This window comes from Diabrotica virgifera, chromosome 4 (genome assembly GCF_917563875.1).
Source record: "Diabrotica virgifera virgifera chromosome 4, PGI_DIABVI_V3a".
Classification (NCBI taxonomy): Eukaryota; Metazoa; Arthropoda; class Insecta; order Coleoptera; family Chrysomelidae; genus Diabrotica; species Diabrotica virgifera.
The window spans coordinates 37,510,306-37,536,091 of record NC_065446.1 but is presented as its reverse complement, the minus strand read 5'-3'; positions in this window follow the sequence as shown (position 1 = coordinate 37,536,091).

The window sequence follows — 25,786 nt, the reverse complement described above, 5'->3', positions numbered from 1 at the left end:
TAAAATGAATGATTTTTGAAAAAAATAAGATTAAATTATAGGGCGCATTTTTAAATTTTCTTAACGATCTTCCTTTTTCTCCGTGTAACTTGAAAATGATAAGAGATACAGAAATGAAATATAAAAACGAAATTTTTAACTAAAAAACCCTTTATTTTTGGGTGGTATCTCTTTTTCGTATCTCTTATCATTTTCGAGTAACATGGAGAAAAAGAAAGATTTTTAAGAAAATTTAAAAATGTGCTCTATAATTTGATCTTATTTTTTTAAAAAACCATTCATTTTAAACCAATCCAACTTTTGGAACGTAGAAATAATACTATAGTTAAGAGTATTGTAGAAGGAAAACGATGTATTTAAATAATTCTGATGCATGAGGGGTTAAATGTACTTCTCATTTCTTCTTAAAATACATTAGTTATCAATTTTTTGCAGTATATTTCGCTTAGTTTGAATGTAATCGACATTTAATATTGCCCATTTTAAAGGTCTTTTTAACCCGGCATTGGTCGCTAGGTAGGTTGTTACGCGAGTGGTCGCGCGTGAAATTTTCTCTCACATATCCAACTTTTGCCTTTCCTTACAAAATTTTACAAAAAAGCCGAGGTTTCATCAACGATAAAGCCATTTGCTTTAAAAAGACACGACGTTTTTCTGTTTTTTTATTATTAGATATCTTTATATAAAATGTGACTATTGATGCCGCCAATATTTAAAATTGAAAAATATATGGTAAGTGACCATCTACAACTAACCTGTGAAACAGAATATAGGATTTTCATATCATCGAACACATCCACGGCGCCTTTTATTACATCATAAAAGCATATTATTTTAGGTTTTAAGGGGAAAAATAAAATTAATTTTTATACAGAGTTGGTGACGTGGGTGGTCGCTTGATGAGAGAATCTCTCACATGAAGTGCACTGACTCAACAATATGGTGATACTAAGTAAACTGAGTCACTATCTGAGCGGACGAGTCTATTAGATTGCCGAGGGAGGATAGTTATGAGACTAGAAGGAACTACAGCGCGTATAATTTCCCAGAAAAAAAGTTGTGCGCAATTTTCTGAAACCGTGAGAGAAAATCTCATATAGCGACCACTGGCGGGTTAAGAACTACAAAAGTTATTGGTGTCAGTATACACCTAAAATCTACCGTTTCTCTGTTATCTCAAGTTGAATACACCGATTTGAGCATGCACCAAAAAACAAACTCTCCTCACCTACCATATCCTTTTTTGTATTATAACTAGAAGATCTGTGAAGAAACGAATCTCTAATTTTGGATTTCGAAAAATGAAATCGGTTTTTAAAAAATATTTTTATTTCTAAACTACAATTTTAAATATGACTGAACTCGACAAGACCAAGAATAATAATGAATTTTACGATGCAAATATAATGAAACAATCTAACAAACTTCTGGTGGAAACTGCAGAGTAAGCTGCAGGTGTTGGTTGGGATTCTGCCAGGTCCGGACTTTTGTACCATGTAACTCCTCCGTCCTTAAGAGGAAAAAATAACGGAGGTATTTTTGGATTCCAAATTTTGGGGACATCTTTCTTCCAATGGGATTTCGTCAGGAACCTTCTTATTTTTGTAATATTTTCGGCATCTAGTAATGACATAAATTGTAACGATTAGTATTAATATAGTTAGGATGACTGAACCAGTGCTGATAATGGATGTAGTTGGATAGCCAATTTCTTCTACAGGTGAAAGATTTCTGGTGATTCTGCTAATTTCGTATAGTCCTTCCATATCGATTTTGCTTAAATTGGTTACTTGATAATTTACCTTTTCAGTCGAAAAATGTTCTAATTTTGGTAATATAATGATTTTTCCAGATTGAATACGTGGGTTGTTTGAAAATTTTAAGGTTCCAACCTCTATTTCACATTTTGGTGGGATTTCTATTAACGAAGGTTCTTTTATTTCCAAAAACGAATTGGACACACATTTTGAGATGAATTTGACAGTACTGGACGGAATTATCAAGATTTGGTTATCCATAACGTGTTCAATAATGGGTTCTTGTAGATTTATTTCAGTGGCGTAGCATTTCTCTGGATTACGTCCATCAATCAATTTATAGGTGCAGGTATCTATTTGGGTGTAGTCCTGTTGACAGTAGTATCTGGTTTCGAGGATGGGACATTCTTCTTTTATCGATAGTGATTTTTCTCCTTTTGCCAAGTAGGGATATAAAGGAATATATGTTTGATGATTTTGTATTACGGGGTAAACATGGAAGAAGTCGTAATTTTCTGCTTTGAATATAGGAACATGGATAGCGAATATAAGCTTGGATTCATAAAAGGTTACTTGGGTACTGAGAAAGAGATAGTATGTTAGCACATTGTTAAATTTTGCGATTTGTTCTTCTTTGTATATATGTGATAAATATGACATCATTTCTGAGATTTCTTGGGTAGATATTATTGAATTGTGAAGAGTATTTAATTTAGAGAAAGCGATCGAATTTTCAATATTGTCAATAAATGTTATTAAATTTTGGCAATCGAGATTAATTTGGTAAAGGATACTTTGATAAGTTATGTAGTTATCCAAAGTAATTATTTTGGTTTCTAATGAATATTTAAATTTTTCAATATTGTCTTGCAATTTTTGTTGATTTTGCCACAAGGTTGATAAAGACTGATTATAATGATTAACAAGCTTTTTGTACAAAGTTGACTGAAGGTTAAGTTCATGAATTACATTTTTCTGATTTAATTGTAAAATATTGATTGCTTTATCGTATCGTTCTCCATCGTCGGCATCTAAAGTTCCAAAAGCCCATTTATTAATTTTGCCTATTCCATCTATTAAACCTCTTTTAGAGCGAATATGTGGATTTAAATTTTCAAATTTTCTTTCAAGAATTTTTATTAAGAATTCGGTTCTTTTTGTCATTTGTTCAGCTAAGTTATGAAAAGATATAGGGTTAGAAGCATTACTTACTATTAGACTATTCTTAAGGCTATAAAAATGTTTAGTTAAACTAGTTATCTGTTTAGTTACTTCTCTTAAATCTAGATAGTGTATAAAAGTATGCTTAGTGTAAATAATTTTACAGGGTCCTAACAATATGGGTAACAAAGGGTTCGATATAGGAGTAATTTTTACATCTTCTCCTTCACATCTATGTTGAAGTGCCAGGAATATCAGGAGCAAACACGTTGTCCGGATTTTCATTTTCCTGAAAAGATATTTTTGGTTTTATTTTGGGTTTTCTGATTATATTTTTATGGTAATTTCCTTTATTAGTTTGTAATATAAGACCTGAATCTTGAACAATTTCAGTCTTTTTAAATTTGGGTGCCTTTTTATCGCGCAATTTTGTTTTGACGTATGCAACGTCTTGGTTAGAAAAATCTGGAGGGTCATTTCGATTTTCATTTAATTTATTAATTATTTTTTCTTTTGTTTCTTCGTTTCTAGTTTTTATTATTTCATATAACTGTTTACTTGCTTTTTTATGATTTTGTACATAGTAAGATAATATAAGGTTATCGTCCAAGTCAAAAGGATCTGGACTATTAATATGTCCTTTTATGATTTCAAATGGGGTAAATTTAGTGATGGAATGAATTGAATTATTATAACTTAGAATAGCATGTTTTATTAATTGATTAGGGGTTAATTCTTTATTTTCCTCTCTAAGACAGCGAAAGCATTCTATTAATGTAGAATGAAACCTTTCTACGGGAGAGTTGGAATTATTATTTTTAGAAGTTGTGAAATGTAGTTCTATATGGTGAAGTTTACAAAAATCTTTAAGGTCATTATTTTTGAATTCTGTGCCACAATCGGCGGTAATTTTATATGGTAAACCATGGTGGCTTACAAAGAGAAGTAAATTTTCCACTACAGAGGTGCCATTGACACTAGGTAAAGGGTATGCTTGGGCATATCTCGAAAATGAATCTATGATCGTTAAATATGATTGATTAGAAATTTTAAAGACATCTACATGAATATGTTCAAAGGGTTTTGATGCAGTGGGAGTTAAACTAAATTTTATAATTGGAGGATTTCTATCGTATTTATTTTTAAGACAGGTTTCGCAATTATTTATAAATTGTTCGATATCTTCTGCCATTTTTGGCCAATAGTAACGTGATCCTAAAGACATTTTTACTTCGTTTATACCACGATGTCCTTTTTTGTGTACATGATAATATTCTAATTTTTCTTTTTGTTCCTGCGTATTTATTATGTCAGTTAAAAATTTTGTGGAATGTACAAATTTAAAAGCAGAATTTTTAAAATAATTCTGAACTATTACTACAAATGTTTCTGGTAAAATATTTTCTCTAAAATACAATGCATAAATCTTTTTGGGGTCTATATATTCTTTTACAAATTTAAAAATACTTTCTTCAATATTTCTTTGGGGTAAAGTAACATAAAATCTATTATTATCAAATATTTTTTCATTTTTGCATTTTATTTTATTTATTTCTCCACCTATTATTATAATTTGATTTTTATAAGTATTTAAAGCTCTTTCGGTTATGGGTATACCTAGAATTGGATTTTCTAAAGAAGTATGACACGTTTCTAAATCTGAGTCTTCTGTTTCTGGATTTTCGAAAGGGGGTCGAACTTGTATGTCCGAAATAATATTTATTTTATTTGTTGATCCATCATTTAGTAAGGAGTCAAGGTCTCCTTCTGAAAGTTGCGGTAAATCGTCTAAGTTGCTTAGTTCATTATCTATTATTTCATTTATGTCGCCTAAATTAACATCCATCGATTCTGTCTCGATAGCATTCAAGTCGGAATCTATTTTAATTCTAGAAAGTGCGTCGGCTACTTTATTATTTTTTCCTTTTAAATATTGAATATTATAATCAAATTCTTCGAGCTTAAGTCTCCACCTTACTAAGCGAGAGTTTGGCTCTTTAAGTGAGAACAACCACTGAAGGGGTTTATGATCAGTTAAAATTTGGAATCTGCGACCGAAGAGATAAGGTCGAAAATATTTGCAACCATATACAATCGCTAATAACTCTTTTTCTATGGTTGAATAATTAATTTCGGCTGAATTCAAAGTACGTGAGGCGTAACATATAGGATGGTTATCTTGCATTAGAACAGAGCCTATTGCGAAATTAGAGGCATCTGTTATTAATTGAAAAGTTTTATTAAAGTCAGGATAAGCTAAAATAGGTTCTGAAGTTAAAAGATTTTTACAAATATTAAAACAGTCTAAGAATTCTTTATTGTGGATAACTTTCTGATCCTTTTTCAAACACATGGTCATAGGTTTAGTTATAGCTGCAAAGTTTTTAATAAATTTTCTATAGTATCCTAACAAACCTAAAAATGATTTTATTTCCTTCTGTGTACGAGGGATAGGAAAATTTTTAATAGCTTTAATCTTTTTTGGATTAGGCTTAACTCCGTCTGGGGTCACTATATGCCCTAAAAATTCAACTTCCTTTCTGAGGAATTCGCATTTATCAATTTGTATTTTTAATTGTGCATCTTTTAGTTTTGCAAACACTAATTTTAAATTTTGAATGTGCTCTTGGAGACTTGTGCTAAAAATAATTATATCGTCCATATATACCATACAGATTTTATTTTGTAAATCCTTTAATATTTCATCCATTACCCTTTGGAAGGTGGATGGTGCGTTTTTTAAGCCAAAAGGCATTCTTAAAAATTCGTAGTGTCCATTATTAACGCTGAATGCTGTTTTTTCTATGGAGCAGGGGCTCATCTCGATTTGATGAAAACCGCTAGCTAAATCAAGAGTAGTAAAATATTGTGCTCGTCCTAATTTGTCCAATATTTCGGTAATATTGGGTATCGGATATCGATCACTAATGGTTTTATCGTTAAGTTTCCTATAATCTATAACGCAACGAAATTTTTGTTGATTGGAAGAATCGAGTTTCTTCTTTACGATCCAAAGCGGCGATCCCCAAGGACTGCTGCTGGGTCTAATAATCCCGTCGTCTAACATTTTGTCAATTTGCTTTTTAATTTCTTCCTTGTGGACATACGGATATCTGTACGACTTTACATGTACAGGTTCTTCGTCGGTTGTTTTAATAACATGTTTTACTTTTGACGTAAATGTAAGTGGGTCACCGGGTTTCAAAAATATATCTTTATATTGAGAGCATAATTTGATAATTTCGGATTTTTCTTCTGCGTTCATATGATCCGTTCTAACAAGATTTTGTATTTGCATTTTATCTATTTTATGTTTATTTTGTCTATTAGAAAATTCAAATTTATAACATTGATAAACATTAGAATTATATGGATAAGCGTATAGGGGTTTTAATAAAGTTATAGATAAATTTTTATTTGTTTCATTGACAAATTCTACTAAAGCTAAACCATTATTTGCTACAGTTAGCATTTCTGGTACATACATATCACCTAAAATTATCTTATCAATTAATATTTCACCGTTTGGTACGGTCACAGGCACTTCCTTTAAAATCTTTTCATAAGGGCCAACAGATATTTCAAACTTTATGTCTGATGGTTTTCTAAATTTAATAGGGATTATTGCGTTAGTGCTAACAAGACATTTATTATTAAGGTCAATATTAAACCTCATTGATAATAGGTCATTTATACCGACCACGCCGTCGAAAAATTCGTGGAAGTCGTATAATATGAAATTTAAGATATTGTCGCGGTTAAATTCTTGAAACGCTGGTATCGCAGCTTGGTATTTGATATTTTTCGTACCGAGAGACGTGGAAATTGAAACGTTGGAATGAAATATACAATCTGAATAAAATTGTTCAGCAATACTTGGTTTTAAGATTGACTTAGTACTACCGGTATCTACCAATAATTTTAATGGAGGATTAGAAATAGTAATATAAGGTAAAGGGTTATTAGAGGTTAAATTCAATTCGATTAAGTTATTTGGTTTTCTGAGGCGGCTTCCTGAAAATTCTGAGAAAAATAATCTAAATCTACTTGCTCACTGGAATGGATATCTGCGTCGACGTCGCTATGCGTCTGTTCGCATTCCTGTCCATCGTAATCATTATTATATAATTCTTCAGCTATTATATTTGGCTTTTGCCCATTATTTTGAAAATAGTTTCTCCTAAAATTATTTGTTCTTCTATTGAACGTTGACGGGAATCTAGAATTTGTAGACATATTCATCGGTTCCGGCTTCGGAAGGCGATGCTGGGGAATTTGATTTGGTCTGAAAATATTCGTATTTCGGGAAGGTCCGAAGACTTCTGAGTTCGTTGGGAGATTTTTAGTGGGTAACTGTTGAGGCTGTACGTTAATAGGTTGGCGAGGCCATGGGGGATTTTGAAAATAACTATTATTTGTATTAAAGTTTGGATTTGGGGGAATAGAAGAGTTTGGTTGAAAATATTGATTGCTCATAGGATTATAAAATTGCCTGTTTGGATTAGGGAAATTCTGCTTTCTGAAATTGTTTCTATTTTGGTGTGATTTATTGTCATTAATATCGGAATAGAGTTTTTCGAAGTTCTCGAATTCATTTACATAAGCTATGGCGTGTTCTAAAGAAGCTGGTGCTTTTAAATGCATATTATTTCTTAATGTGCCGGTACAACCCGCAATAAAAGTATTTAGTGCTGTATTTTCGCAAAATTGTATGAAAACAACTTTTTGATTTGCATCAAGATTAGTATCATTGCTAATTCTTTGTACTATACTACTTCTCAATAATTGTAATCTATTTCCAAATTCTATTAAATTTTCATTTCTTTGTGGCCTAGTTCTAGTCAGTTCTTGTGTTAAACATTCTAAGTTACGTTTATCAGAAAAACATTGTATAAGCGCGGCTTTTAAAAGTGTCCAATCATTTAATTCTACCCTATTTCCTACCATAAGCTCAGCCTTTCCTACAAGTTTATTTTGAATACATTCAAAAATGTGATTATTTAATTCTTGGTCATTATATGCTCTATATGTAATAACTAAATTATCGCAAAGAGAAATAAATTTGTTTAAGGTATTAGTATCGCCATCATAAGGTCTAATATTTGAAATTTTTGATTTAAATAATTCCCAATTAATAGGACGACGTTCAGCTTGACTAGTTGCCATTTTAATATTTTTCTTATCTTTACTCTTTTTACTTTTAAAGCTTACTTTTAAATTCTTAAGAGATTCTACCAAGGAATCTTCATCAATCATAAAAATTAAAATATCGTTTCATAAACAATGTCTTAACAAAACTATCTTCCGAATTTATGAAAAATAAATAAGGAAGGCAAGAAGGAAACTTGGCACTCACCTCGATAGTCTTTGCCAACTACTTCTCCAAATTCGTCTACCCAAATGAAGGTCTGCTGTCACTGAAGGGCTGCTTTCCACTGGGGCTGCTTTCCACAAAACGGAATGTTCGTTTGGATTTGCACTTAAGGTGTTAAAACGCCAAAGTCCCGAAAAGTTCTGTTTTCCGATAAATACGAAATTCACAGTTTCGCGACTCGCACAAATCCTACTGACTGCGCCAATTTTGGATTTCGAAAAATGAAATCGGTTTTTAAAAAATATTTTTATTTCTAAACTACAATTTTAAATATGACTGAACTCGACAAGACCAAGAATAATAATGAATTTTACGATGCAAATATAATGAAACAATCTAACAAACTTCTGGTGGAAACTGCAGAGTAAGCTGCAGGTGTTGGTTGGGATTCTGCCAGGTCCGGACTTTTGTACCATGTAACTCTCTTCTGTTTTTTATAAGCTACAAAAATATTTTATATAGTTTTTTGTTAGATGCATAGTTTTTAAGGTATTCGCCAAAATCCGTCCGAAAAGGTGTCATTTTTCAATGAAAATGGGCAATTTTCAATCGCGAATAACTCAAAAAGTATTGAGTTTTCAAAAAAATAATTATAGAACAGTTTTTGCTTATAATTAGGTTCTCTAGCCCAGAGGTCGGCAACGTTTTTAATGTAAAGAGTGAAATACTAAATTAAAAATTCATGGCGGGCGCCAACTATTTTTTGACATAACAAATATATAAATATAAACGTATAAAAAATATACGTTTTGAATTTCTTGTCTAAATTAACAATAGTTTAAGGACGCAATAATATTTATTGAAGGGCGCAGTGGCGCCCGCGGGCGCCGCGTTGCCGACCTCTGCTCTAGCCTATTCCGTGGCTATTTTAATCAAAAATATTTTCACCCCCGAGAAGGTGTGGAACCACCCCCCAAGATAAAAGCACACATCGGCATAGGGTAGACTTTATTTCTTGAGCTATTCGCTACTTACAGTGAAAATATCAAGTAAATCGATGTAGTAGGATGGAATTCGGACCAAATACCCTCATTGACTGCCCTATTAATATTTTTGTTATATAGAGGGTAGCCGGTCGAAAACGAAACAGAGGTATTATTAGGTATTATTAGGCATAAAATAAGACATAATTTGAAAGCCCTTCCCATTCCCTATATATAAGTCTTTAAATTTTTAAATTCGGTTACTTAATTTATCTAAAAAATACTGTTACTTATTTCTTGTAAAAATGATAAAACTGATGACCTCCGATCTACATAAAAGTTTGTCCGAAACTTTCTTAGGCTTTCCGAAGCATTTATGGAGTGACTCGAAAGAAGGGTGGTGGTGTTCTAGGTGCCCACAATAACTTCCAGAGGAGACAAACCTTGTGACCAAGGAGGCCCTTCGACACTGCTTCTCCTCCCAATCCAATGCCGTAAAAAATTTTGGTCTAAATATTAACAAACAAGTAAAGCATAATGCGGAGGATCGTCCTGTTGAAAAATTGACCTTTTTGGTCTCTCGAGTCGATCACCAAAAATAACAGCACATGAAGTTAACGCCGATTTAGAGTTCCATTTATGAAAAAATTGCATTCATCGGAGAAAAAAATATTAAAGCGAAACAGGGAACTTGAATAAATTTTTAAATTCGAAAAAAATGTTATAAATCACAACAGAACATAATTTAAAACATGTATCAAAGATAAAAAAAGTTTTGTTTGTCTTTCGTTTGGCCCCTAAAGACGATTAAAAATTCAAATTAAAACAGGTGGTCCAAAACGCATAGTGACGTCATATAGTTGTGCATGTACAGCTGGTTCCAAAAAAAACTGATACGACTCTTATAGCGTATTTTGTAGAAAATTGAGCAGTGTACTTTTTTCTTCTTTTTGTTTTTGTTTTTGATCTCGCTGCAAGGCAATTACCAGCACGATTTATAGGTGATCTTGATGTAGTCTGGCTCTAAGCCATATCAAAATCGCTGACTATGTTCTTGTAAAAAGCTTTTGATGAGGTGTGATATAATGAATATGAGTTTAATTATATTTAATTTATTATATTTTGAAGGATAAATACTTATTATTTACATACTGTCAATGTCACTGCCAAATCTTAAAATTTGTCAGATAACTTCAACCTAAAAAAATGACTGTTTGTTTGTTTATTTTATTATTTGTCTGTCATAATAAATATAATATAATGTCAGACCAATCATACACTGCTCAAAATGATCAAATCTTACTAAGAGTCGTATCAGTTTTTTTAGGAACCAGCTGTACATTCTGCACCAACAAAGTAAACAAAATTGTATATAATTTTAAATTAGACACTATAAACGTCAGTAGCAAATACAGTTATGTAACGTCACAAGCGTTTTTGATCGTTTGAACTATTTTACATTGGCTAAGGGTTCTTCTAAACCAAGGCCAGAAAACAGAAAAAAATATATAGATTTTAAATTATCTTCTAAGTTATTATGAGGTTTTACCGCGTGAAAGTTTGGAAATATTATTTTTAAAGGAAACTGAATAATATTACGTAATAAAAAAATGTGTAAGTTCCCTCATAGGTTTAGCATTCGTTTTGACACTGACACTAAGTTTTATAAATATATTTGATAATTTCTATTTCTGATATATTTGAGTGTTTTTAAGATATATTTTTTAAAATGACCGAAGAGGGTTTTTGTAAAGGGCAGTCTGATAACTTACCTATAGTTGATATGTGTATGGTGGCTACATATTTTCAAAAGAGTGAAAATTTTTCCGTCGGAGAAGTTCGGGGAGTTAAAGCAGATAAGTAAGTACATATATTATGTATATTATACTCCCATTATACCTACTAATTTTATACTGTGATTTTATTCTGATTATTATTCTCATAAGTATTTAACGATAAAACTTAGTAGGTACACACTTCTTATTAAGTATAGTGATCAAAAAATATCATTACAATATAAATATTTTCCCATATTTCGCGACGATGCTGTGGCCAAATACCCAAGTAGGTGGAGGCCAATAAACTAAAGAAGAAGAAGAAGAATATACTTACAACCCTCCCACATCACTGATATAACCATATAAAAAACTAATGTAAAACATGTGTAAAACTATGTGACGTCACGGGTCGTCTGAACTACTTTAAAATAAAGAAGACTTTAAATTTGTATTTCTAAGTTATTATGAGTTTTTGAAGCGGGAAATTTTGGAAATCTCATTTTTATACAAAACTGAACATTATTATGTAATAAAAAAAAATGTGCAAGTTCCCCACTGTGGATCGGTTACTACTCACTCACTGTTTATAATCTTCCTCATTAAGTTCCTGACCCAAGTGATGGAATTTGGTCTTCTTCAAAATAGCTTGAACGGTAGTTCGGTTGATTCCAGATACACCTACTACATTTCCTCGTACCTAACATGAGATATAGGTCAATTTGTCCTAATATTGCAACTTCACTAGGTTCATTAACTACAGGCCCTTCAGTTCCCCGTTTTCTTTTACGTACATTCCCAGTTTCCTGACATTTTTTTACTCTCTTCTGTTTACTCCCTACCTTAATGTCGTTATAATATATTGATCTGTTATGTTGGAGTATTTATTGTTTATAAAATACAACGAAACGATATCTACTCATTCCGGAATGGAATAAACCATGGTAATGAATTTTCAAAGACTCGAAATTAATGTTTATTACTGATATTCATTCACAAGAGAATCCTCTAACCTGTTCTTTATGTGTTTACATCATATCATTTACTTCTTGACATAATATAGTGTAAAACATTAAATACTCCAGAATCCAAAGACACCTATCTATAGAAGAATACGACATGAAACAAAGCAGTTGGTAAAAAGAACAAAAAATGAACACTGGGCACAGTTTACAAAAAGGATGTAAAGCGACGTCTACGGAAACCAACGGAAAGAAATGGCAGAATTTAAGGAATACAATAACATACCAGCAGACGAATGGGAAAGATACGTGACGGAACTGTTTAAGTTTAAAGGAAAGGAAAATAATAATCAACACAATAAAGTAGGTACCCGAATTAAGACACGAAATAAAAATCAGTTTTCAGGAAGTAGAGATAGCCATAAATTCACTCAAAAATAGAAAGTCACCAGGACGAGACGGAATAACCAACGAGCTTCTAAAATACGGAGGAGAAAGTATAACCCTAGAGATGACAAAACTTATACAAAAACTAATATTTCAAATTAAGTTACCAGACGCATGGAGAAACAGCATAATGATACCAATGTTCAAGAAAGGAGATAAAGAACACCCCGACAATTAGAGGTAACGATAAAAGTCCTAACCAACAAAATCAATAAACTAACAACTTTATCAGATAAACAACAAGGATTCAGATCCGGAAGATCCTGCGTAGACGCCGTATTTCTACTAAGACAAATCACAGAAAAGGCCATCGAGTACAATAAACTACCATATCAATGTTTTATAGATCTGACAAAGGCTTTCGATCGCATCCAAAGCAAAGGTAAATGGAAATCGCAGGTAAAGGTAAATGGAAAACTAACCCAGTTTAACTATACCAGTACAAAGCGGAGTCAGACAAGGTGACTCGTTAAGCCCACTGCTCTTTAATATAATAATGGACGAAATAATAGAAGCAGTACGTAAAGGTCATGGTTACAGAATAGGGACCAAAGAAATCCAAATATTGTTATGCAGACGACGCCGCATTAATCGCCGAGACAAACGGATACCCATTTTCGGGGGTGAAAATTATTTTATTAAAAATATCCCCAGAATTCGATAGAGGGACAAATTCTAAGCAAAATGAAGACCACAGGAAAATAACTAGATAAGTTACATTTTTAGTTTTAAACTAAAAAGGGGTAGTTCCCTGGATTGGCTGTATACCTTATAGTTAAACAAACTGGAACATGAAGTAAAAACCACTTCTATGTAAAAGGTATATTTACTAAAAATTTTTAGAATCCCAATGGATTCAATAAAATGAGTTCATCAGAACGTTTTCAAACCTATCGGTCCATCATCAGTGATTTGAATACTTGCAAAATAGCCCCAGAACCAAACAATGGTTGTGATTATAAATAAATCTACATTATGTTGAAATAAATTTAAAATGGCTAAACGCCGATGTTAAAGGATTAAACCTCTGGGAACATGGTGAAACTCTACCCGAGGACCCAATCAACCATCTTCGGTCAACGATGACTACTAAGTCATCTTAGTAGTCATCGTTGAGTCACATTTAGGGATTCTAAAAATTTTTAGTAAATATACCTTTTACATAGAAGTGGTTTTTACTTCATGTTCCAGTTTGATTTTTAGTTTTGTTCAGGAGAACATTTTTATAGTTTAAAACTCTGTGATTATGTTAAAATACATCTTACAATTAATTAGTAATAAAAAGAAAAAAATTTGATATATTGGTTGTTGGTTTAAGTTTTAGTTTTTTTTTTATTTATATTGCATATTCATGGTATTAATTGGTTTTTATTCGTCTACATGGAGTTACGCCCGGTTTCATAATCAACTTAAAGTGAACATTAACTAAAGTTCACTTTAAAGTTGACATTTACCCATAAGAATTGCATTGATAAAGGTACCAACTTAATATTTAAATTCCACTTTAACTGATTATGAAACCGGGCGTTAACAAGTTTTTCCCCTATACCTAAAGAAGGACTTAACAATTTCTTTTGCTATAAAATCATTGGCTATCTATTTTTTGTCAAAAATAAAACAGAAATAGAGCAAATATATTTTTACTGCAAAAAGTATCAACTGAAACACTGTAGTAAAAAACATTTTACAATACAGAGTGGACCAAAGAAAACAGTCCACCTCGATATTTGGAAGTAGTTATTAGATTTTAAGGAAATGCCGAAACAGGTCGATTTTTATTTTTATATTTAAATTGGTTGGCATATGTATGTATATTTCATACTAGTGACGTCATCCATCTGACCGCGATGACTTAATCGATGATTTTTTTAAATGGGAATAGGGGTCGTGTGATAGCTCATTTGAAAGGGTGTTCAATTCTCTATTCAGTAATATAAACATTAATATCATTATTTATACAGGGTGACGCAAAAAGAAGAATGTATGTAATTTATTTAACTCAAAATACATTGTACTGTTGTAAGAAAATTGAGAGAAATGTTTAGTTCTTGGCAGTTTGGTCATTTAATTTAAGCGAAAAGCAATGTTTATTTGCCAAATAAACATTTTTTTCTATTTTCTGACAGCAGTAGAATGTATTTTGAGTTAAATAAATTACATACATTCTTCTTTTTGCGTCAATTCATTTAATTCTCAAATTATTTTTTTTGTCACCCTGTATACATAATAATAATAAAACACAGAAACTGTAGAAATCAGGTTACGCAATGTCGCATGCCATTGTTGCAGACTACTAGGAGTACCTGGACTTATCAACATTTTCCCCTGTTTGGAACGTACAGGGATATTTACTATATTTTGACCCCCTGTAAACTGCTTTATTTGCAGAATTAGAAAAAAATGTAAAATACAAAAGTTATTTGATTTTTTAAATTATGATTTTTTGACATATATATCGTACTAGTGACGTCATCCATCTGGGCGTGATGACGTAATCGACTACTTTTTAGATGGGAATAGGGGTCGATTGCTAGCTCATTTGAAAGGTTATTCAATTCTCTATTTAGTAATATAAACATTAACATGATTAATTATACAGGGTGTTCAAATTTTTTTTAATTAAATTAATTGACACAAAAAGAAGAATGTATGTAATTTATTTAATTCAAAATACTTTCTACTGCTGTCAGAAAACAGAAATAAATGTTTATTGAACAAATAAACATTACTTTTCACTTAAATTCAATGTTCAAGCTGCCACCCATCTGCCTCTTAGCAGTTGGAACAGTGAATTTAAGCAAAAAGCAATGTTTATTTGTGCAATAAACTTTTATTTCTGTTTTCTAACAGCAGTAAAATGTATTTTAAATTAAAGAAATTACATACATTCTTCTTCTTGTGTCAATTAATTTAATTAAAAAAAGCATTTTTTGGACACCCTGTATAATTAATCATGTTAATGTTTATATTACTAAACAGGGAATTAATTAACCTTTCAAATGAGCTAGCACTCGACCCCTATTCCAATTAAAAAAATAGTCGATTACGTCATCACGCCCAAATGGATGACGTCACTAAAACGATATATATGTCAAAAAATCATAATTTAAAAATCGAATAACTTTTGTATTTAACATTTTTTTTTCTAATACTGTAAATGAGGCAGTTTACAGGGGGCTCAAAATATAATGAATAACCCTGTACATTCTTTCTTTTCTTCTTCGTTCTTTTCCTGTACAGGGTTTTTTTAAACGCTTATATCTTTTGTCTTATCAAGTTAATACTCTGTATTGTGTTACTCTTAGATACTATGTAATTAAAGCTACAAAGTGGTATTAAAAACAAAAAATGTTAAAAAGTGGACTTATCAAGTTCTTTCCCTGTGGTCTTGAAATTTGTTCTTCTTCTTCTTCACGTGCCATATCAGAATTATCCGACGTTGGCGACCACCCTTCTGAAGGCTTCTCGATCTTCTGCAATATGGAATAACTGTCCTGTATTTGATATCTGAGACCATTCATGAATATTTTTCAACCACGAAACTTGTTTTCTTCCTACACCTCTACGGCCCTCTATTTTGCCTTTTGTAATTAGGAGTAGGGGTGATAATATCAGGGGGTAGCAGGTAGGAACTCCTTTTGGATAGTCCTATCAGGGAAATTGAATCAATCCCTGCCTTCTGCAGATTCCAGGTGTTTCCTGACCCGGGAAACTAGTACCTACTAAGGGTCCCCTGTCCAGGGTCACGGATGAAGCCCACAACGGCATCCAGGGCGGAGAAGAAGGTCTTCACAACGGTCTGGAGGACGGAGGTGGCAGCCCCCTGGTTTTAGGGCTTGTATAAAATCGAACCTGGAAATCGGCAGCTGGTTTTTCAGTATCTGTATTGAGCGGAAGTCATTTAGGCCAGAACGGTCAATACAGAATAGTACTCGGTGCGGTGGCAACCACTTAAACAGCGTGTACACAGCGGTGTAGAAAGCCAAGGGAATGACTACTACACTATTTTTCCCAGGTTAATCAATATGGCTGAGGAAATAAACGATGGCCCCGCGTACGGGCGCTTCTTAAATGGGGCAGGGGTGCGAAGAATCTCCCGCTTGGCCAAATTTGATATACAGAGAAGTTGTAAAATAGGCACATGGAATGTGCGGAGTTTATATGAACCAGGAAAAACACACAATGCCATAAATGAGATGAAAAGGCTGCAAATATCAATTCTGGGTATCAGTGAAATGCGATGGCCCGGATCTGGCCAATGCCATGTGGATGATCATGAAGTATATTATGCAGGAGAAGAGAGTAATTACCATCGTCATGGTGTAGGATTCATAGTCTCAAACGAGGTTAGCAAATGTGTTAGAGCGGTATGCCAGGTATCTGAACGAGTCATAATGATTCAGTTGAACGCGAAACCCAGAAACATAAATTTAATACAAGTGTATGCACCGACAGCGGAAAGTGAACTGGAAGAACTTGACAAGTTCTACGCCGATGTAAAAACTGTTACCGACCAACTCAAGACTAGAGATCTCACCATTCTGATGGGTGACCTTAATGCTAAGATAGGAAAAGGCAGACAAAGTAATATTATTGGCTGTCATGGACTGGGCGATAGAAATGAAAGGGGAGACTATTTCGCAGATTTTTGCAAAGAACATAATCTATGTATAATGAATACCTTTTTCAAATTACCTAAAAGGAGATTATATACGTGGAAATCTCCAGCAGATACCCCCAATAATATCGTAAGAAACCAAATTGACTACATAACCATCAGTGAGCGTTACAGAAATGCAGTAAAGTCTGTAAAAACCTATCCTGGCGCCGATGTGCCATCTGATCACAATCTATTGTTAGCCGAAATAAAATTAAAACTTAAACGGATAAAACAACCACGATCCTCTAACAAACTGGATACCGATTTTATTAGAAACAACAGTCAGGGGATTTCAAACAATTTAGAGAGCAATTTTGAGAATAGCGAACAACAAGAATCCATCGAGGATCATTGGAACCAAATCAAAACGATTATAAGCAACTCAACTCCAAACTTCAAAGAGAAAAATCAAAAGAAGCAACAGTGGATGAACGATGAGATTTTGAATTTGATGGAAAAAAGACGCAAATTTAAGAATCAAAACATCGAAATGTATAAACGCATTAATAAAGAGATAAGGACTAAAATACGAGCGGCAAAAGAAACATACTTTGAAAAAAAATGTTTAGAAATTGAAGAGTTGCAGAGAAAACATGATTCATTTAATATGTATAAAAAAATAAAAGAACTCACCGGTCAGAACAAAAAACATGCAAATAACATCGTTGATAGAGACGGAAAACTGATTATCACTGATTTGGATAAAATAGACAGATGGAAAGAATACATTGAGGAACTGTTTAAGGATGAAAGGCCCGAGCTTGAAATTAACGAAGTAGTTACAGGACCTGACATAACTATGGACGAAATTGAACAAGCAATAAGATTAGCAAAGACCAGAAAAGCGACGGGACCAGACGAAATACCGAATGAAATAATAAAGCTCTTCGAAAATTCAGGTAAAAGATCTCTCCTTCATCTTTTTAATAAAGTTTAACAAACTGGCTATATACCAACGGATTGGCTGCTGTCGACTTGTGTGACGATACCTAAAAAAGCAAACGCGAAAAGATGTAGTGACTACCGAACCATTAGCTTGATGAGTCATGTTTTAAAGATATTTCTACGAATTTTGCACTCTAGGATGTACCAAAAAATAGAAGAACAGCTTGGTGATACACAGTTTGGATTCCGCAATAACCTTGGGACCAGAGAAGCACTGTTTAGTATTCAGGTTATGGTACAGAGATGCAGAGATGTCGGACATCCGGTTTATATGTGTTTCATTGACTTTGAGAAGGCCTTTGATCGGGTAAAACACACGGAAATGATTACTATTCTTCAGAAAGTGGGTATTGATGATAAAGACCTACGCATTATCAAAAATCTTTACTGGCATCAACGTGCAAACATCAGGATTGGCTGGGACACGTCTGAAGAACTTCAAATACGAAGAGGAGTAAGGCAGGGCTGCATTTTGTCCCCACTTATATTTAACATCTATTCTGAGTTTGTTTTCAATAAAGCAGTGGATAATGCTCAATGTGGTATCAAAATGAATGGCGTCAATATTAATAATTTGAGATATGCGGATGACACGGTGTTAATTGCGAGCAATTATGAAGAACTTCAACATCTGATTAATAGGATTACCACAACGTGTGATGAATATGGACTCAAGCTAAACACCGCAAAGACCAAGGTGATGGTTGTCAGTAAGACGCCAATACAACCGGAAGTAGTAACAGCTTATGGTGAACAATTAGAAAGAACTAACAGTATCACCTACCTTGGTTGTAATCTAAATGAGAACTGGGACATGAGCAAAGAAATTAGAATACGTATAGAGAAGGCCAGAGCTGCATTCTTTAAGATAAAGAAACTTTTATGTGGAAACAACATTACTTTGAATCTTAAAATTAGATTAGTGAGATGTTATGTGTTCTCTACTCTTTTGTACGGTGTCGAAGGTTGGACTTTAACAGATACTCTTCTCAAGAAATTGGAAGCCTTTGAAATTTGGGTATACCGAAGAATCCTACGAATAAGTTGGGTGGATAGAGTTCGTAACGAAGTTGTTTTGCATCGGATGGGAAAAGTCACAGAAGTCGTCAGAACAGTTAAAAATCGAAAACTTGAATATTTTGGCCATGTTATGCGACACCCAGAGAGATATAATATACTCCATTTAATAATACAAGGCAAGGTAGACGGAAGAAGAGGGCCAGGTAGAAGAAGAACGTCATGGCTTAAAAACCTGAGAGAATGGTATAACAGATCCTCTGCATCCCTTTTCCGAGCTGCCGTTAACAAAATTACTATAGCCAATTTGATAGCCAACGTTCGATAATCGAGCACGGCACATGAAGAAAAGAAAAAAGGTGATAATATCAAATACTGAAAAATAAATAAAATTCATTTTGTAACTGGTAATTACTCTGTCCATAACGTCTTTCTTACGTTCGTTCCAGTGATAAATATTTAGGAATCTCTGTTCGTATTGCATATTATTTATATAATTCATTTTCCAAATATAGTCCATTCTTTCACGGTTTTAGCTCTAAATTTTAAAGAACCGCTTGGATTGACATGAAATTTGGCATACATATAGCTTACATTTCAAAGAAAAAAAGTAATATGGTGCCGATGTGTGCTTTTGCCCTGGGGGTGACTTTCACCCCCTCTTGGGGGTGAAAAAATATATGTCCAAAATAAGTCCGGAAATGTGTAAACTGACTAATTTTAAGTAACTTTTGTTCTATAGAGCTTTTTCGCCAAGTCAACGCTTTTCGAGTTATTTGCGAGTGAATATGTTCATTTTTCAACAAAATAACCACATTTTTAGACGGTTTTTCGCAAATAACTCAAAAATTAAGTATTTTGTCGAAAAAACGTTCTTAGAAAAAATATAGCCTATAAAAAAGTAAAAAAAATGGTGTACGCGTTAGGTCTCTGGATCTCGTAGAACCAGAGTTATAGCCAATGAAAAATAGATTCATATTCACCAAATTTCAAATAGAATATTTCGACGGGAAATATCCAAAAAATTAAGCACTTTTTGGGGAAAACCTATTATAACTTTTTTAAATTATTTAAAAAACTTTATTTCTGTTTTTACAAAAAGTTTCTAGCATTACATTTAAGCAAGTTACGCTCAAAATAAAGTTGGTCCCTTTTGTTTTTGCAAAAAAAAATCGGGAAGACCACCCCCTAATTAGCAACTTAAATTAAATTAATCGTTACCGCTCCACAAATTATTTTACTTATGTTGTGTTTATATGATCTGTAAGTTTCATCGATTTAAAGTGCTTATTTTTGAAAAGAGTTGGTTTCAAGGTAAAATTTTTAAAAATTTAAATTTTGAAAAATATGCGTTTTTTCAAAATAACTTAAAAATTGTTAGAGATACCAAAAATCTCGAGAAACAAAAAAAGTTAGATTTGCTTTTCTAAATATCATGTATTGTTTTGTTTTTCTGTTACACAAAAATTTATTAAGATTTGGTGTTTCTAAATTTGCATACATTCGTGATCAGTGACTCGTTTAACCCCTTTTAACTACAGCCCTTTCAATAATAAGGACTTTGAACCGATGAAACTTACAGATCATATAAACAATATATACAGGAGTCAAGAAACTTATGAAGTCGTAACGATTAAGTTCATTTAAGATACTAATTAGGGGGTGATTTTCTCGATTTTTTTACCAAAACCAAAAGGGACTAACTTTATTTTGAGCGTAACTTGTTTAATTTTGATGCTAGAAATTTTTTTATAAAACAAAAATGAAGCTTTTTTAAACACTTTAAATAAGTTGTAATAAGTTTTCCCCGAAATGTGCTTCATTTTTGGTTATTTCACGTTAAAGTATTTCATTTGGAATTTGACGAATATGAACCTATTTTTCATTAGCTATAACTCTGCTTCTACTAGGTGTAGAGACGTGATGTATACACCATTTCTTAAATTTTGTACAGGCTATATTTTTGCTAAGAATGTTTTTTCGACAAAATACTTACTATTTGAGTTATTTGCGAAAAACCGTCTAAAAGCGTGGTTATTTTGTTGAAAAAATGAATATATTCACAACTCGAAAAATATTGACTTAGTGAAAAAACTCTATAGAACAAAAGTTACTTAACATTAGCCAGTTTATCCATTTCCTGACTTTCTTTGGACGAAAATTTTTTCACCCCCAAGAAGGGGTGAAAACCACCCAGGGCAAAAGCACATATCGGCACAATATCACTTTTTTTCTTTGACTTGTTAGCTATGTGTATGCCAAATTTCATGTCCATCCAAGCGGTTCTTTACAATTTAGAGGTTTTGCAATATTTTACCGTTAAAGAACGGACTAATAATGCAATAGTAGTTATTGTAACTTCAATAATAAAGTTAATATTTGACTATTACATATTTTTATTTTCATACTTTTTACATGCAAACAGGAGCTGTAATCTTAAATCTCACTTTTGAGTCGATTGTTTTGCACTGAAGAGAAAGATGCATTTTTATTAATTTATTAGTCATAACTCTTCGGATGAAAATTTAACATGCTAATAAATAATAACGTAACTAATAGCTTCCATAATTTTTACTTTTTACATTTACTACTTAAAATCTTATAGCAGAAAGGCATTAAAAGGTACAGTTATTGTGAGATATGAATTATGCCTTTATATTTTTTGCGTGTTAATGGCATGTGGGTTCTAAGAAAGCAGAAGAGTTAGGATCTAGACAAAATAAACTCTTTTCAATATTATCGATGGAAATATAAAATTATGTATTTATTTCAATATGATTCAATTCTTTGGTATCAGTTCAGATCAATTTGAAAACAGAAAGAAAGAAATAGAAATAATAAGTATTTTTTGGTAGTTATCGGTTAAATTATCCCAGAGAACGGCAGTTCCCGCCAGTGGCGCACAAACCCCGTACATGCGACACTATAATATATAGATATTATATACACGAAATTTACGATTTTCTAAATCTAACTGAATTGAAAATTGGGCCATATCCCATCTTAAAGTATAGGAAAAGACTCGCCATCCATATGTGAACCATCCATTTTGGTCCAAGGGTGTGGAGTTTACGGCCCTTCCCATTTAGGGTCTATTTTTCGTTCTCGCCCCCAAAATTCACAAAAATTTCGAAAATTTGAGTCCGACCTTTACGGATTCTGATAGTACTGATCATTACCTTTCCGACGCATGTTTAATTTTAAAAATCGGTTATATCATTCAAAATTTCAAAAGTTACCGAACTCAGAAATTTTATTTAATTTCTATTTAAAAAGGGGAAAATGTTTGTATGTGTGTATGTTTGTGGAAAAGTTACACCGATCTGAATTTTTTTTCTGTGTTTCAAGAGGGGTCAGGGACGATTCAGAACCGGTGTAGTTTGTGACTTTCGACCACCCATACCATGGGTTGGGGCTATTGGGCTGTAGGACTGGGTAGGTACAAAACGGCATACTTTTTGGGGGTATATATCATAGGTTCAAGGAGAGACAGTGAGACAGGAAAACCGCAAATACACCAAATCAAGAGCGTTGATTTAAGCTTTCAAATGGTGCCTAAGCGGTTAGGATCAGACATACACACGGCTCAGTATAGCCGGAAAACGGAAAAAATAAACTGAAACTTTTGGTTTTTCGACAATTACTCAAAATTTCAACCTACGAATTCCTACGAAACTCTAGACGCAGGGCGCCGCTAAAGTGTTGGCCGCCCGTGTGCAACTTAATATTTGCCGCCCCCCTTCCAACACTTTAGTCGTTTCACCATAGGTACTAGCATTTAGAGAAATGTGCAGGAGACCGTAACGGGTATCTGAATAATAATAATTGCTCTGATCTCGACGTTACTTTTAGACCTGGATCCCGCGTATCAAAAAAGTTATTATTATTATGTCAATAATAATATAAAGAACTGCAATCTTGCACTAATACCTACATGTGTAAGTTTTGTTTACAAGACTACTTACAGCATTTGGCATGCTTAATGGTTTACTAATATATTTAAATATATAAGCCTGGATCCCACATACCAAAAAAAGTTGATTAATAGCAAGCTGAAAATTTGTTAATAGCTTAACGGTGTCTAGTCGGACAAACTTTGATGTATGGGAACACTGGGACAGGGGAAGTTTTAATTGTAGAACAGGTTACAAATTTGGAACGTCAGACTACGAACACGTTCCATGTTTTTTGTCGGACATTACTTCCAATTGATTTGTTACCATTTCATTAAACTCTCACGCAACAATCAGACTGGTGTTTATCACCAACGGGCATTTTAATGAGTGGAACACGAAGAACATGTCAAATGACAGGAATCATATTGGTTAGTAATAGCAGTCTGATTTTTGCATGAGAGTTTAATGAAAGGGTAACAAATCAATTGGATGTTCTGTCCGACAAAATAGATGGGAGTTTTTTGTAATCTGACGTTCCAAATTTTTAAACTGTTCCACAATTAAAACTTCCCCTGTTCCAGTGTTCCCGTACATCAAAGTTTGCCCGACTAGACACTGTTAACCTATTATCAAATTTTCAGCTTGCTATTAATCAACTTTTTTGGTAAGCGGGATCCAGGCTTATTTGAAATACAGTAGTGTGCAAAAGAAACGGGAAAAATCGTTTATCAAAATCGTGTCTAAAATCATCAAATTTTCAACTTAGACTGAACTATAACCCATCTATAACCATACATAAGCATAAAGGAACAATATTATAACAGAGCAACCATCGAGTAATACAAAATATTTTTTTAAACCATCGAGTAATAAAAAAGACTTCTTTATTACTCAATGAGAGCAACTTAACAAGCACTTATCTAAATTCTCGCAAAGTATCCTATTGTCGTATCGTACTCTCTTAACAAATCATAAATGTTCAGAATTTGAAAAAATCGCATATGAACCACGTAGATAAAAATGTCTTACCGAAAGCCGCCAGCTACTTTGACTTTGAATTAAAAAGCATTCCCGGAACTACTTTATGACTACAGCTGCAAAAGGGCAGTTCATATAATAAATAAATTTTCTGGCATTTTAGTTTAGATTTTAGATTGTTTGGAATATTAGAGTATATAAAAATATCTGAATAATTTCTATTTAATTTTTTGAATTTATTTTCGTTTAAAAAAAGTATTATCATCAGTGGCCTGCTTTTGGCCGCCCGTGTGCGATGCACACTTTGCACACATGGTAGCGGCGGCCCTGTCTAGACGCGTCTAACGGTGTATACCTTATATCTGGGAAAATTCGAATTTTTAAGTTATAGGCCTCATAGTCCTGTCGCCAGGGGGGGTACAACTGCCTCCTTAATTCAGATGGACTTACCCAAGTTTTTTTATGTATTTTGACCCGTAGAAGACGAATTTTTTGGGTAACAGTCGATCCGGATGTCGATACGATTGTTATAAATAAAGAACTTGAGGAATCACATAACAGCGATTCTTCGCAAAACAAAACATTTTTTTGTATTTTTTGGGTGATTCTCAGCAAAAAATGACCTTACAAGTTTTTTCGTAGGATGCATAGTTTTCGAGATAAACGCGGTTAAACTTTCAAAAAATCGAAAAAGTGCAATTTTTGAACCCGAATATCTTTTGATTAAAAAATAAAATATCAATTCTGCTTACTGCATTTGAAAGTTCAAGTCAAATTCTATCTGTTTTGATTATTTGCATTGCTAAAAATTAAGTTTTTATTTGTTAAACAAAGCCATAAACACATAGTGTTTCCCGTGCCCAATGCATGCGTTTTAATGTACGTAATATACGTAGAAATTGTATGTATCCGCGCCTACTCGTTCGATTTCAAATGAGAAATGCATTGAAAACATCATTCAATCACTATGTGTTTATAGCTTTGTTTAACAATAAAAAATTAATTTTTAGCAATGAAAATAATCAAAACCGATAGAATTTGACATGAACTTTCAAATTCGGTAAGCAGAATTGCTATTTTATTTTTCAATCAAAAGTTATTCGGGTTCAAAAATTGCAATTTTTCGATTTTTTGAAAGTTCAACCGCGTTTATGTCGAAAACTATGCATCCTACGAAAAAACTTTTAAAAACATTTTTTGCTTATAATGAACGTATCCACGCAGAAAACAAAATGCATTACCATTGCGAAAGATCCAATTAGATGCAAGCTAGTGATAGAGGGGAAACCCCTCGAACAGCTAAACCAGTTCAAATATCTAGGTGTAGATTTATCAAGCTATCATGACCCAGCCAGAGACCTAAGAGGACAAATTAAATAAGGCCGTAGCAGTGGCGGATCCAGGGGAGGGCGATGGGGCGATCGGCCCCCCTCTCAAACCAAGTTATATATAAAGATTATAAAACATTCATTTATTCATTTATTTTTCATCGAAATTTAGCCAATCGGCCCCCCTCTTGACGATATTTTATCCTGCTGGATCCGCCACTGGGCCGTAGTCATATCTGGATGTTTGAGAGATGTGGTCTGTAATAACCCATATATGGGAATGGACAGCAAAGTTGGAATTTATAAAACTTGCCTCAGACCTGTTATGACCTATGGTATTGAATCTAAAAAAGACACCAATAAAACCAAAATCATGCTACGAACAACCGAAATGAAGACACTAAGAGCAATTGCAGGGAAGACAAGAAGGGATAGAATACGAAACAACATCATCAGGGAACAATGTGGCGTTCAAGATGTAGTAAATGGGGTAGACAAAGACGAAGAGAATGGTTTAGTCATGTAAAAAGAATGGAGGAACACAGACTACCAAGAATTGCGCT